A 14,287-nucleotide genomic window follows, 5' to 3' on the forward strand; every position below is an offset into this window, starting at 1 on the left:
GCGGCCGGCAGGAGCGAAGGGAGTCCCGGACCTAGCGCCCGCGCACGAGAGGAGACAGCGGCTCCGCCTGCGCCGCCGAATTATTCATTATTAAAGGAATGGACGTGTCTCTTTTACTAAGTTTTTACCTCCTTTACGGAGGGCCGGTCTTGCCCTGGATCTCAGCTTCTTGCAGAATCTAGGTTAGAATCTTGCAGGGAGAGCCGCCGCGATTGCTCGCCCGCCGCCCAGCACCCGCGCCCGGAGGCGGCCCGGCGGGCACCTCATCTCCTGACCGCAACCCACCTCGGTTCGCCAACCTGCGCCCTCTGCGCGGACCATGCCTTCCCTGGGGCAGCCCTGTGCTCCCCGGGCCCCCTCCCGCCGCTGTCAGCGCAAAGTGACTGTCGCCGCACTCACCTTTTCTAGGACATGGTGGGGAGGCTGGGGCGCGAGGGGTGGGTGGGGGCAACCAACTCCCGCCGCCGCCGCTATTGCCGCCACCAGCAAGTCCAATATTAGCAGATCGGCGGTAAGGATGGAGAGGAAGAGAATCCCGGCAGTCGCCCTACTGACGGTGGGTAGAGCAATAGAGCAGTAGTGTCGTTACCCGGCAGGAGGAGGCGAGGCGGCGGCGCCAAATCGCGCAGAGCGGGACGCGGACGCCCGCCCGCCCCCAGCAGCTGGCGGCCGGGCCTCAGGCGGGCCCCTCTCCCGGGGCTGCTGGGTCTCCTGGGCGGTGACGGTGGCGGCCCTGGGAGCCGGGAAGTCCGGCGGGATGACCCCAAGCCGGCCGCCCCGCAACGGGCTCTCCGCGCCCCCTCCCCAGGCCTGGGGTGGCCGGTGACAGCTCGGGCGGCTGAACGTGTGTGTGTGTGTGTGTGTGTGTGTGTGTGTTAAGGGGGCGGCCGCAGGGGGAGCCCGTGACGCCGCGGCCCCCTCGCCGGGTCACACCCTCACCAGCGGGAGGAGGCAGCAAAGCATCCAGCCACCAGCTGGTGGGAAAGGGGGCCGGGGGCTCCCGTGGCCGCCCTCCCACCCTGGCCACTGGCTGCGAGGAGGCCCAGAGCAAACGGAACCCCGATGCACGTCACCCCACACCCCTCCCCACGGCTCCCCAAAGTCCAGCCCTGACCTCGCGCCCCGGCCTCAGGTGCAGTTCCCAGCCGCGGGGGGAGACGCGGGCTAGGGACCACGCGCCGGGGGCAGCAGGGAAAAGTTTCTTTTCCTGCTCCCCAGCTGCCCACCGGGCGAGGCTGCTCCTCTCCCCCCCCCCTCGGGCTCGCAGCGCCTGTGCCCCACCCCCACCGTGGGGGGGCGGCGAGGAAGGACAGGGTGTCTGCGTGCGGGGGAGAATGGCGAGGAGAGGCGGGCGCCACCGGTCCCCTCGCTCTGACAGCGACTCGGACGCCGCCGTCGCCCGCTCGGCCGAGCGAGCGGAGGAAGGGGCCGAGCGCCAGGACCCCTCCACTCTCTGCTCGCCGAGCGCCGCGCGCGCCCCCGCGCCGCCCCGCGCGCCCCCGAGCCCTCCCGCCGCCCGGGCAGACACCTACGCAAACGCGAAAGTGAAAGGGGGGCGACCGAGCCGAGAGGGCGGCGGGCGGCTCAAGGGAGCGCGGCGGGGGGCGGAGGATGGAGCTGTGACCCGCGGTCCCGGGATTCTCCAGCTCCGGCTGCCCTGAGGAGCCGCCTGTGCCTCCTGGCTCCGGAGTCTCCAGAAGTCCCACGTCCTCCACCCCCCACCCCGTCCCCCCGCGCCACACAGATCACCCTCATGAGAGCAAATGTGTGCGTGTGTGTGTGTTCGTGTTCACGAGCACTCACGTGTGGGAGAAATACGCTTCCGCCCCAGACTCTTCTACCTCACCGTTACACTTACCCTTAGCAGAAGATTTGGGGTGGGCGGGGGCATGCATTGTGAATATCACTACCACTTCCAGGCTCCCCTGCTTCTGGTCCTTTAGGACTCAATTAAACCCCAGGAACTGACAACATACGCCCCTTTCCCGGCTACACACTCCTTTTCCTACAGGCTTTATTGACCCCTTCCCCCTGCCCTTTGCTGGGTTCTTTCCCGTTTTCTTCCTAAATAGCTGTGAAAGTTGTTAATCCCTTCCCACTGTGTTAAACACGGAGCTGCACTGCTAACACAATCACTACGTCTCTTCAACCACAATCCCACTGTCCGAGTCCCGAGCTGTCCATTGCGTCGTCACCCACACAGTGCTGGCACTACCCTGTTCTTGCATGGCTCAAGGTGGCATCTGGCCTGTAGCAAAAGAACATTTTGCCTGTTTCCTTATGGGTAGGGAAGGTGAAGTTCTTAAGGTATTATGTTTTAGGTGAAATCAAGAAAACAATAATTAAATGATACATTTAAAAAATTAACAATAAATATTCAATGAACTTTAAAAAGCACCACCATGTAAAAGTGTATTGACTGCAAAAACTGAATTTTGAACTGCATCAAAAATAGGACGGATTGACGCTGATGGATTGATATAATGGACAGAAGGATGAACAGTTATGTGATTAAAGCATGTATATGGTACAATACTAGTAGTAAAATCTAGCTGGTGGTTTTTTTGTATGTTTGAAATTTTTCATAATGAAATGTTAGGGGAAAAGAACCCTCCTTTAAGGTAACTTTTGTAATGTAAATTCAGTTTACAAAATCGATAAATTAGGCATTTGATTATTCTTTTCCCCTTTACAAAACGATTGTCCTTAAACTTTTTTTACCTAGGTACTCCATCACTATTTTAATCAGTAATTTCTATTACAAACATCTTGTCAGGGATCAGACTCTGTTGTAAAGCGGGGTTATAACTGCAATATTTTAGAAATCTAGAAGATTTCTTCCTGCGTTTTTCTCTTGTCCAATTTCAAATTTTAATCTTCCATGCTTTAAAACAGTTTCGTATTATAAAACTAAGATTGAGTTTTTAAGCATTTATATATATTCTTTTGAAACTTTTTCACACCAAAATAGCTCATGGGGAGGTCCATATGCCCATGTATATCAGTTTCTCTTATCCTTTGACAGAGATGTTAGGGGATCTTGCCATTACTAACAGGCAAAACTTTATTTTTGGAAATCTGAGTATTTGGGTATTTGCCCAAACTTTTGAACGATAAAGTTTCCGTCTTCTCTTCATTTACTTTTGCTGGCTGCAAGAGGTGGTCTTGTGCCACCCTAAAAGGAAAACAGCTCCAAGATAAGATCTGTGGCTCCCTCATCTGAAGAAAAGGTGGCACTGGTTTTGCTGGGAATCACCCCACAAGTAGTGTCTCTGAGAGACTCCATCAAAGATGGAGATGCAGGTTTTTCCTGGTTGTTCAGAATATTCTTCGTTCCAATGCTCATTAATAAAGAGCCCTATCAACTTTAAAAATGTACGCCTAGAAATGTCATTATTTGCTGTTTTTTAAGCTCTTAACAAACTTTGTTCTTTTCATCCTTTTAGATGTATTTTTTCTTTGCAAAAGGGTAGAAATGTGTTTTTAAGAAAAATAAAAATTAAGAAAGGAAAAGCACAGAAATGGACCTTAATTTCATCTCCAAATCGTTGGAGACTATTTACATCTGCCAAATAGTCTCAAAGCTTGAAGCAGCATAAGATCTGTCCCTTTTGACAATTGTTCACCCTCCTTGCACAGTCGCTGTACCTCAGGACACCTCCCTCCCTCATCCCATTAGTGTCAAACTCCCTGAGGTTTGCTACCATAAAGTGCACGGCTCTGCGTTTGCAATTTACATGTGTGACGTCACATCCTCTATTATATAACTTCAGATACAAAGCTTAATATCATCTAAGTTTGTGTTGGAAAAAATCCTCCCTTGCTCTTTATTTCAGCTTTAGCAGAACCACCCCTTAGTTCTCTGATCCAAATCCCACTTCTTCAAACAGCTGACACTGGGGGGAGAAATAAAAGGCATGGAGTTGTTTAAGCCGAGAAATTTTAAGCAACCCCCCCAAATTGAATATATTTTGAAATGTATTAAATACCACTCCTTTATATCTTTATTTACTGATAGGAAAGTAAAGCCCATTAAGTATCATATAATTTAATTGTATTCAATAATTTTAAGAAGTTAAAGACTAAGCATTTGGTCATAGTTAACTTCATTAATAAGCCTAGTCATGCTGGCACTTTTTTTTTTCTTTCTAAAAAGCTAAGCTTTTTTTTTTTTTTTTTTCCCTGTCTGTTACCAGCTGTTGGAAAGAGTTGAGAAAGAGAGAGTCAGAGAGAGAAAGGAGGGGGGTGTTGGAGAGCAAAGATGAATAGGAGAATAATATAAGATAGAACTTCTTTGTTTATTGCAAAACACACATGTTACAGTTTATAAACATTGCAAGCAAATAAGAAATTGTGGACCAGAAGAGAAATACAAAACATATCAGAGTTTTAGTTAATATCCAAAATAGACCAAATTCAATTTTCTGGACTACTTGGAATATTTTATTAGCTCTGCTTACTCATTAATTTCCATATTTGTTTACCAAACTATTTATTCATCTGTCTACCTTAATTTCATTTGTAGTCATTTTAAACAGAAAACACACAAACCTCATACATTTCTATGACCAGATTTTGAGATGACAGAGCACCAAACAGCACATGCATCACAATTAGTATGCCATATTATTAGAAGCAAATCAGATTTCACTGTGCCTACACTGATGTTCTAAATTTAGAAATAATGTACAGTAGTTGAAAAAGGGGGAGGGGTAGGAACTCAGAGCAGTGTATTTTAATAAACATAAAGATATTTGCAATTATTCTTTCCTTCTCTTTTTCTTGGTTTAGTGCAGGAAATTCATCACCTTTAAATAACTGTGCTAATCTTACATAAATAACTGCATGGTTTGTGGGCTCATTAGAATTATGCATCAAGGCTGTTTCTCTGATATTATGTGCAATAACAACCGCAGAAAAGTGAAACAATCCAGTGGGTCAGGTGTGGGAAATAAGAGTCTTTGTCGAACTTGATGAAAAACTCATTTAGAATTTCTCATTAGGACTTCACAGGAGCAGTTATCTTTTCAGTAGTTGGTGCTATATTTTTAGCAGCATTTTAACAGCTGTCAGTAACAACTAAGACAACATTCTGATCAACACTTTTTAAAAAAATTCTAACAAAGATGATTGCAAAGAAACAAAATGCTTCAGGATTTAAATGTTTAGCTCTGAAAGCAAAAACAAAAAAGATATTTTCTTGTGACGTAAAATGTTAACAATGCATCAAAGGCAGGCAAAAAGGTGTCCACATAAAATGAGGGCAAGTGAATTCTTAAGTTTTCATTTACTGATGCCTAGGTACACATAATAAAGGTTAATTTATTCTTGAAAGGTGTGTTCAATGTCAGAAACAGAAACCTCAGAATAAGATAATGTGCACTGGATCTTGTCATATATTTGCAAGTAGGTCAGGAATAGCCATGTGGGCACCCGAAAGGAATAAAATCTTCTCCCTAACATTAGAGTTTATAAAGGGGGTTATCACATGTCAGATATATGACACTGGAAATAGCAGACAGAAAAAATGTAAGAGGCTTCATGACAGATGTCATCCTTATTCCTAAAGATAGAGGTAAATTTGCTGTGGGTAATGCATTACAAAGCAAACTAAAACTAATCTCTGCAAGTGTCAAATTTCCCTTTCATCTGCAGTCTCCCCAAACTGAGTGATTTTTGTTCTAAGAGAAGTAATGGTATATTATTAAAGCAGCCTACTGAATCATCCTATCCAGAGGTCATCTGCTCATTTCGAGGACCTAATCCAAATTTTGAGTTTGTCCCAACTAAGGCAACTGAGTATTTCCCACTTCATCTAGCTGGCGTGGTGGGGAATGAATGCATTCTTAGATCAAATGATATTTTTATGATATTGCATTTGTTTTTTTTTTCCTAATCCTTGTGGGGGCACCGATCTACTAGCTCTTTCAATATGAAGCCTTTTTAACTGCTTGGTAGGACTTTTTTCAACAGACGTGTGAAATTTTCATAAAAATTGAGGTAGATATCCTTTCTTCTCTCCCAGCACAAACCCCTGTCAGATGCAAATCTTTTGGGGTTGATATTTTTTCACAGAGCATTATATGGTTTTCTTAGTGCATACATTTTTGACATTAAATATCCATGTGTAAAAATGAAACATGTATCAACACCTTCTATATGGAAGGTATAGGCCACATCAATTATTAATATTTAAACCACAATCTATTTGGAAGTGCTTAGTGCTAATTATAGCTAGACTTTAATATTTTATCAAAACAAGTAGAAATTTAAGCTAGTTCATTACTTTAAAAAAAAAAAGCTTTTTGATGACCTTCACTATGAATGTCCTTTAAGTAGAAGTTAAGTAGACTTACAATGCCACTATATGACAGTACGGATTGCTTGCTTGTATAAAGAACCAAGTAAGCACCTAAGTAAAGTCTTGGGATTCTTCTAATACACTTATACATGTAACTTTTATGTTGTTGTTTTGATTTAACACAAAAGCACGTATTTTCACAATATATATATCTCAAAAGAAAAAATTCCACGAAAATTATTTTTATAACTACATCAATTCAATATATACTACTACCCTATTCATTTATAAGTTACATTGCTTTTATTTCCAATTTGAATATGACATGAACTGAAGCTTTGTTTGAAAATATATATTTTTAAATTACCTTTATTTGTAAAAAAATATATTATTATTGTAATTCAATAAAAATTGCCAAGGAACAAAATGCAATATCATATACACATATTTTTTACCCATTCTATGTTATTTCCATTGCACTATATGATTAAAATACTAGAATACAATTACTAATACTTTAACAAACTATGGATCCAATAGCTGAATCAAGATTATTAACCATAGCAAGTATACTCACTGAGAAATTCAAGCAAACACTAGCTTCTACAGATAATTCAAAAAGCCCAAGGTAAAGAAGAAGCCCCAAGGCTCAATCTCCTTGAATGAGTCTAATCAGTAACTTTCAGCCTAGAGCTGTATTTCACTACCCCTTTTCACAGAACCAGGAAATCAAACAGTACAGTAAAATCAGCTTGCATGGCTTTGAATCCTGGCTCCATCACCTCCTAACCATATGACCCAGGGCAAATTACTTAATCTTTCTAAATTTAGGTTTCCTCACTTGTAACATGAGACAGTTGACACCACAACAGGATATGTACTTAACACAGTACCTGGACCTGGTAAGTGCTCTCCAAAAGTGTTAGATATCTACCTCCAGAGACGTGTTATAGAAAATCGAGACTGATTCATTTGAGGATTCAAGATCTTGCCTCCAATTCAGAGGGGTTTTGAGATCCCTCAAGAATCAGAGCTTTGCCTGAGGTCTTCAAGCACTTCAGACTTCTAAGAATTCTCTTCCCTGGAGCAGTGATTCTCAAATTTTATTGTGCATCTGAATCACTTGGAGAGCCTTTTCAAAGCTCACTTGGCTCCACTCTTAGAGTTTCCCATTCAGTAGGCATGGGGTGAGACCTAAGAATCTGTAATTCTAACAAGTTCCCAGGTGGATGTTGATGCTGCTGCTCTAGGGACTACTCTTTGAGAACCACTGCCCTGGAGTATAGAACAAGAAGCAGTTGCCCCCAGGCTGCGCACTTTCCAAGGTTTAAGTTATTGCTAGCAGCTGCTGATTTGCGGTAGGTGAGAGGGAGGGATGAGAAGCACAAAGTAAGAGACTGAAGAAAGGAACTGTCAGGTAGTGATAAAGCAGGGTGGGGCTTCACAATCACATAATCATTGGAATCATGGGGCTGGTAACTGCTGCTGAGTGAGGACTCTCTCTCCACAACCCTCAGACTATATGTTGATTTTTCATGACCTCTAGATTCTTCCCCTGAATCAGTATTTGGGAAGTACTTTACCACTTTCAGGCTCTTAAAGTATCTGTTGGTTTATTATTGTATTATCTTAAGGCACTAACTTTGGTTTATTTGGGGAGGGGGGGGCGGTGAGAACTGGTAAACCACATTCCTTCAATTACCTTTGCACATAGTTCACCGTGGCCAAGTCCAGATCACTTTTCTCCCTGTATCCTGAGTGTGTCATGAAGATGAACCCATTACTCTTGAGTTAGATTTTAACTGATGTTTTTATTTTCAGGTTTCATCAAATCAGAAGGGAATGTTAGGTCAATTGGATGTGATAAGCTTTTGACAAAGCCATAGTGGTCATTCCTAGTTTTTAACCAACTATTATGTGAAGAGATTTCCAATATTTTTCTCAGGAGTTCAGGCTTTCTGTTTACTTCTAATAACAAGTTCATTGCTTTATTAAGAAATGATGTTGACATTGTAAGATTTAACTTCCTTAAGAAGTTGAAAAAATGCAATTCAATCAAGATAGATGAAACCCCTGTATTTAGACAGATGGACCTGAAGAATAATCAAGGAAAGCCAGCAGAAAGAAAATAACACTGTATTCCTAGTGTTACTTAAATCAAATGACCTGGCATGAGCGAGATTACAAAGGGAAGAGTAGAATATGGTACTTGTGAGGAAACTTGGTGTTGTACTTTGCAGTAGACCCTTATTGGAGCATTATGTCATCCATAGGTTGATGGAAACTGTTCAGAAAGACAGACATCATTAACAGTTTTTGAAAGTAAGAAATATGTGAAAAAATTAAAGTAATTAGATTCCCTTAACCTTGTAAACAGTGACATCATACAAAACTAATCATAACAAGTCAGGTAGCCCATTGAGCTCATTTTATTTTTTGCTACTGTGAAAATCACTTAGAGTTTTTGACTGCATTTTAAAAAATATTGTTATATATTTAATTATAATATTATAAAGCATAACATATTTCAAAGTTTATAAATGTTTCATAAAATATTTCAAGCACACCAAAAACTAATCATGTTTTCACATAGTCACCACCCTCATATTATGAGGTGTGAACATTTTGTCATATTTGCTGCAGAAGTATAAAATCTTGCATGGAAGTGATACATTCCTATTTCTTGATAGGGGTTACTGCTGGAGGGGGAGGGAGACAAAAAGTATAGGGGGTAGTTTTTATCAGCTGGGAATTTTGCTTCCATTGTTAAAAGCTCTGAGTATTGCATCCTCTGCCCCAGATCTTAAGAAGAGGGAATTAGTTCTTAATATATCCAAACAACACTCAAAGTTGGGCTGGTAGATCATCCCAGCTCATGGTTTCCACTGAGGGCAGGGATTTAAAAGTCAAACTATTCTCTCTGAGACCTTCAAGAATGAAGATGACTTCAGGGCATGAGAACTGCCCACCTAGGAAACTACATATCCTTGGAAAGGAGCAATTCAAGTTCAGTTCAGTTCAATAATATTGCTTTTTGCGTCACTTTCCAATCATCTTTCTTCCTAGCCCAATTAATTCTAATAGTCTTTTACCCAATGAAATTCAGGGCTGATATAAATCATTGCATGCTGATCTTAAATCATTACCAGAACTATTCTGACTGGTTGGCCCATGTTGTATGAATTGTCAAGTATTTTGACTCTAATCCTAGAGGAAAGTGTTCAGTCCAGTTCGGACAGGTGTCTTAGTCTGTTGGGGCTCCTATAACAAAATACCACAGACTGGGTAGTTTATAAACAGCAGGAATTTATATCTCACAATTCTGGAAGCTGGATGTTCAAGATCAGGTGCCAGTGTGGTTAACTGAGGACTCTCTTCCGGAGAACAGACTTTTTTTTTTTATGTTGGAGCATAGTTGATTAACAATGTTGTGTTAGTTTCAGGTGTATAGCAAAGTGGTTAAGTTATACAGATACATCAACAATGGTTTTACAGTGGTTACTCTCTCACATAAGTGTCCTGATACAATTTGAGGGAGGGCGGGGTAGTAACAATTCACTTACGAAAACATGTTTTCATGAAGGTCATTTTGTTTTTTTCTTTTTTATATTGGAGCACAGTGGATTAACAATGTTGTGTTAGTTTCAGGTACACAGTAAAGTGATTCAGTTATACATATACATATATCTATTCTTTTTCAAATTCTTTCCCCATTTAGGTTATTACAGAATATTTAGCAGAGTTCCCTGTGCTATACAGTAGTTCCTTCTTGGTTATCTATTTTAAATATAGTAGTGTGTACATGTCAATCCCAAACTCCCAATCCCTCCAGCCCCCTTTCCCTTCCCCCTGGTAACCACAAGTTCATTCTCTAAGTCTGTGAGTCTGTTTCTGTTTTGTAAATAAGTTCGTATCATTTTTTTTAAGATTCCACATATATAAATATCATATGATATTTGTCTTTCTCTGTCTGATTTACTTCACTTAGGATGATAATCTTCAAGTCCATCCACATCGCTGCAAATGGCATTGTTTCATTCTTTTTAATGGCTGAGTAATACTCCATTGTATATATGTACCACATCTTCTTTATCCATTCATCTGTCGATGGACATTTAGGTTGCTTCCATGTCTTGGCTATTGTAAACAGCTCTGCAAGGAACATTGGGGTGCATGTATCCTTTTGAACTATGTTTTTCTCCAGATACATGCCTAGGAGTGGGATTGCTGGATCATATAGTAGCTCTATTTTTAGTTTTTAAAGGAACCTCCATACGGTTCTCCATAGTAGCTGTACCAATTAGCATTCCCACCAACAGTGTAGGAGGGTTCCCTTTTCTCCACACCCTCTCCGACACTTATCGTCTGTAGATTTTTTGTTGATGGCCATTCTGACTGGTGTGACGTGATATCTCATTGTAGTTTTGATATGCATTTCTCTAATAATTAACAATGCTGAGCATCTTTTCATGTGTCTCTTGGCCATTTGTGTGTCTTCTTTGGAGAAATGTCTATTTAGGTCTTCTGCCCATTTTTTTGATTGGGTTGGGTTTTTTTGATATTGAGCCGCATGAGCTGTTTGTAAACTTTGGAGATTAATCCCTTGTTGGTCACATCATTTGCAAATATTTTCTCCTTTTCTGTGGGTTGGCTTTTCATTTTGCTTACGGTTTTCTTTGCTGTTGGAGCACAGACTTCTCATTGTATCCTCACATGGTGGAAGGGACCAGGGAGCTCTGTGGAGACTTTTTTAAAAAGGCACTAGTCCATTCATGAGGGCTCTGCCCTCAAGGCCTAATCACCTCCGAAAGCCCCCCTCCTAATGCCATCACATTGGGGATTAGGGTTTCAGCATACGAATTTGGGAGGACAGGAAGATTCAGACCATAATGACAGGGCTTAAGAATTCAACATTTAACCACTATTTGGCTCACGTTATTTGGCAATATACTGACCTTTAACCTAGAAATAATCTTCAGGTATTTCATATATTCTGATGTATTAGTCAGGTACAGATGAACCACCTATACAAAGGCCCCCCCCCAAAATACAATGGCTCAAGTAAGAAAGAAGTTTACATCTATCTTACATGAAACTGAGAAAAATGAATGTGATCCAGGGTAGATAGGTGGTTCTGCTGTGTGGAGTCTTCAGGACCCCTTGTCTCTTGCTGCTCCCCAATTCCATAGAGTGTTGTCCTCATCTGTATGGTGGAGGCTGTGTCACCAGCATCGCATCCACAGTTTTCCATTAAAAACAAAAACTTTGACCAAGTAATTTGCATGCATCACTTTTGTTTACATCTCATTACCAGGGCAATTTTCAAGAAAGGTGGACTGGCCATGTGCCCCCCTCTAAAACTGGAGTTCTACTAAAAGGAAGAAGGGGTAAATTAATACATGGGACAAGTAACAGTCTTTGTCAAGTGATGACCAGCTCCTCTGAGCAGAGCAGAAAATGGGACAGGCTTAAACTATGGCACAAAGACCTAAGTTTAGGGTTAAGGAAGGGTGCAAGAAATGATGGGTGGGGTCAGGGGCGCTTTTATACTCTCAAAATCAAGGGGGGGGCTTCCCTGGTGGCGCAGTAGTTGAGAGTCCGCCTGCCGTTGCAGGGGACACGGGTACGTGCCCCGGTCCAGGAAGATCCCACATGTCGCGGAGTGGCTGGGCCCGTGAGCCATGGCCACTGAGCCTGCGCGTCCGCGTCCGGAGCCTGTGCTCCGCGACGGGAGAGGCCACGGCAGTGAGAGGCCCGTGTACGGCAAAAAAAAAAAAAAAAAAAAAAATCAAGGGGATCCATCTTTTGCAATAAACCAAAAGATTGGAATCCGGTAACTAAATATTCTAGTGAAGATGGGTTCATCTTTCACTGAGCCACATGGTAAGTTTCCAGAACAAGCTAGATCCAATTAATGATTTTTTTAAATGGAGAGAAATATATCCAATACAAACCAATCACCCCCCAAATCATTGAAATATAACAGGAATTTCAGCTATGTGAGATAAATAAGCAGAGTTTGAAATGCAAGTAACACTATTCCATGGAAAGCCCAAAAAAGGCTCAGATTTTAATGCTCAGATTTTACTTAAAAAATGCCTGATACAGAGAGAGTTAGCATGTGGCCCTCAGCATGTATGTCAGCACAGGGGGAATGCACAGGAGATCACAGTCTCCTTTAGTCTGCCTGCCAGAACCCCACAGAACAAGGTGAAGGGCAGGACTGATGTTCAGTTGGTCAATACCAGGACAGCTGGACCCTGCTCACAGCCCTAGTTCCTTCTGATTGGCTGATATCCAGGCCTGATTGACCAGGGTTACAATACAGGTCATTAAATATTATCAATGTTACCCCTGCTTTCAGGGGCTATTCAAAATTTTCTTGAGAGGTGTTCAGACCACATAGGGCCAAGGAAGAAAGATTCTTAAGAAAGAAAGCAGTAGTTTCTTCTCCTTCAGTCTGCAGTAACTCTGCATATGGAATAGATAAGATGGAGAAGGAAAAAGATAACACCCAGATTGATTTGTCGACTTCTCTTTAAGTGTGAAGGGTCTGCAGAAAACATACTTTTTGCCACTTTGGTTCATACGCTATTCTGAATTTACTGGTCTTCCTGGAATTTTGATGAAGAATTTCTGATTTCTCTTACATTCCAGATGCTACATATCTAATGTATTTACAGATTACAAAATATTGAGACAGATTGCAAAGGAAGTTGTGAACTTCCTACTCTGGAGGAATTTAGAAGTAGGATTTCCTCTGATCTGGAATGGCAAAGGCAGGGGTCTGTAACCAGAGTGATGGAGTAAGGTATCTATAGGTTTGTGCAGCCTTTTAAATAATTACTTTGCGAAGAGGAAATGAGATCAGGGAAAAAGAAAGTCCCAATATAGCCTGATGAGTCAGTGGGTGATAAAGTACATTGGAACTTTGACATCCAGCCTTTTACATTTTCTTTTGAAAAGCTGCTTCTAAGTCATAAACCAGATATCACATAAAAGAGGAAATCCAACAGTGTTTGTCTTTAAGAGTGACAATAAAGAATAAAGGTTAAAAGCATAGACTCTGGAGTCAGACTTAGCCTGGGTTTGGATCCCAGCTCTGTCTATGAGTAGCTGTGGGACTATGGGTAAATTAAGTAAACTCTGGACCTCTGTTTCATCACTTATAAAGTAAGATAATACAACTTACCTCATATGGTTGTTATGGAGATCAATAACCTGTACTATGACTGGCTTATAGTAAATAATGAACATTAGCTATGATATTTTTACATACCCTTAATCCTAAACCATATACTCTTACTTGTTCTTCTATCCATATTCTTTCCTGCTCTCCATGCTTGGCTTCTGACCTTATTGGATCACTTCTTTTTTGGTATTTTCCTTACTGGGCTATTTGATATTTAGGACTGACTGCCTGACTTCCTCCCACTAACTTTCAGGAACACGTTTTTCTAATATTTCAAGCCGCCCATCGCAAAACATGCTACACTTGTGGCACGTAACCTAGTGTCCATGTCATAAACTTGACTTTGACCCTTACATAAAATTCATTGGGTGTTTTTCTACTTGAAGAAATAAATTCCTTTAAATGGTGTGGAAGAGACAGTGCTATGGGTTTCCCAAATTCACTTTCATTTGTCTCTTTCTGAACAGACGGGAAGGCTACATATCTCAGCCTCCCTTGCACTTAGGTTGGGTATGTATGACTGGGTCTACATCCTGATGTATTGGCGAAAGTGACATGCTCCACTGGTTTTAAAACCCCTTGAATGCTTGTCTCAGCTCTCACTTCCCTTACCATGAATGCCTTGGAGGCCTCAAGTTTGGGATGGCGACATCACAGAATGGAAGGAGACTAGATCCCTGAGTCACCTTGTGAAAGAGAGCTACGAAGGAGAGTTGCCTGAACAGCATTGGACTGTGATGTAAGTGATAAATAAATCTTTATTGTGTGCACTCCATGAGATTCTGGTACATTGC

Source organism: Grampus griseus (genome assembly GCF_964374135.1).
Source record: "Grampus griseus genome assembly, chromosome: 4".
Lineage (NCBI taxonomy): Eukaryota > Metazoa > Chordata > Mammalia > Artiodactyla > Delphinidae > Grampus > Grampus griseus.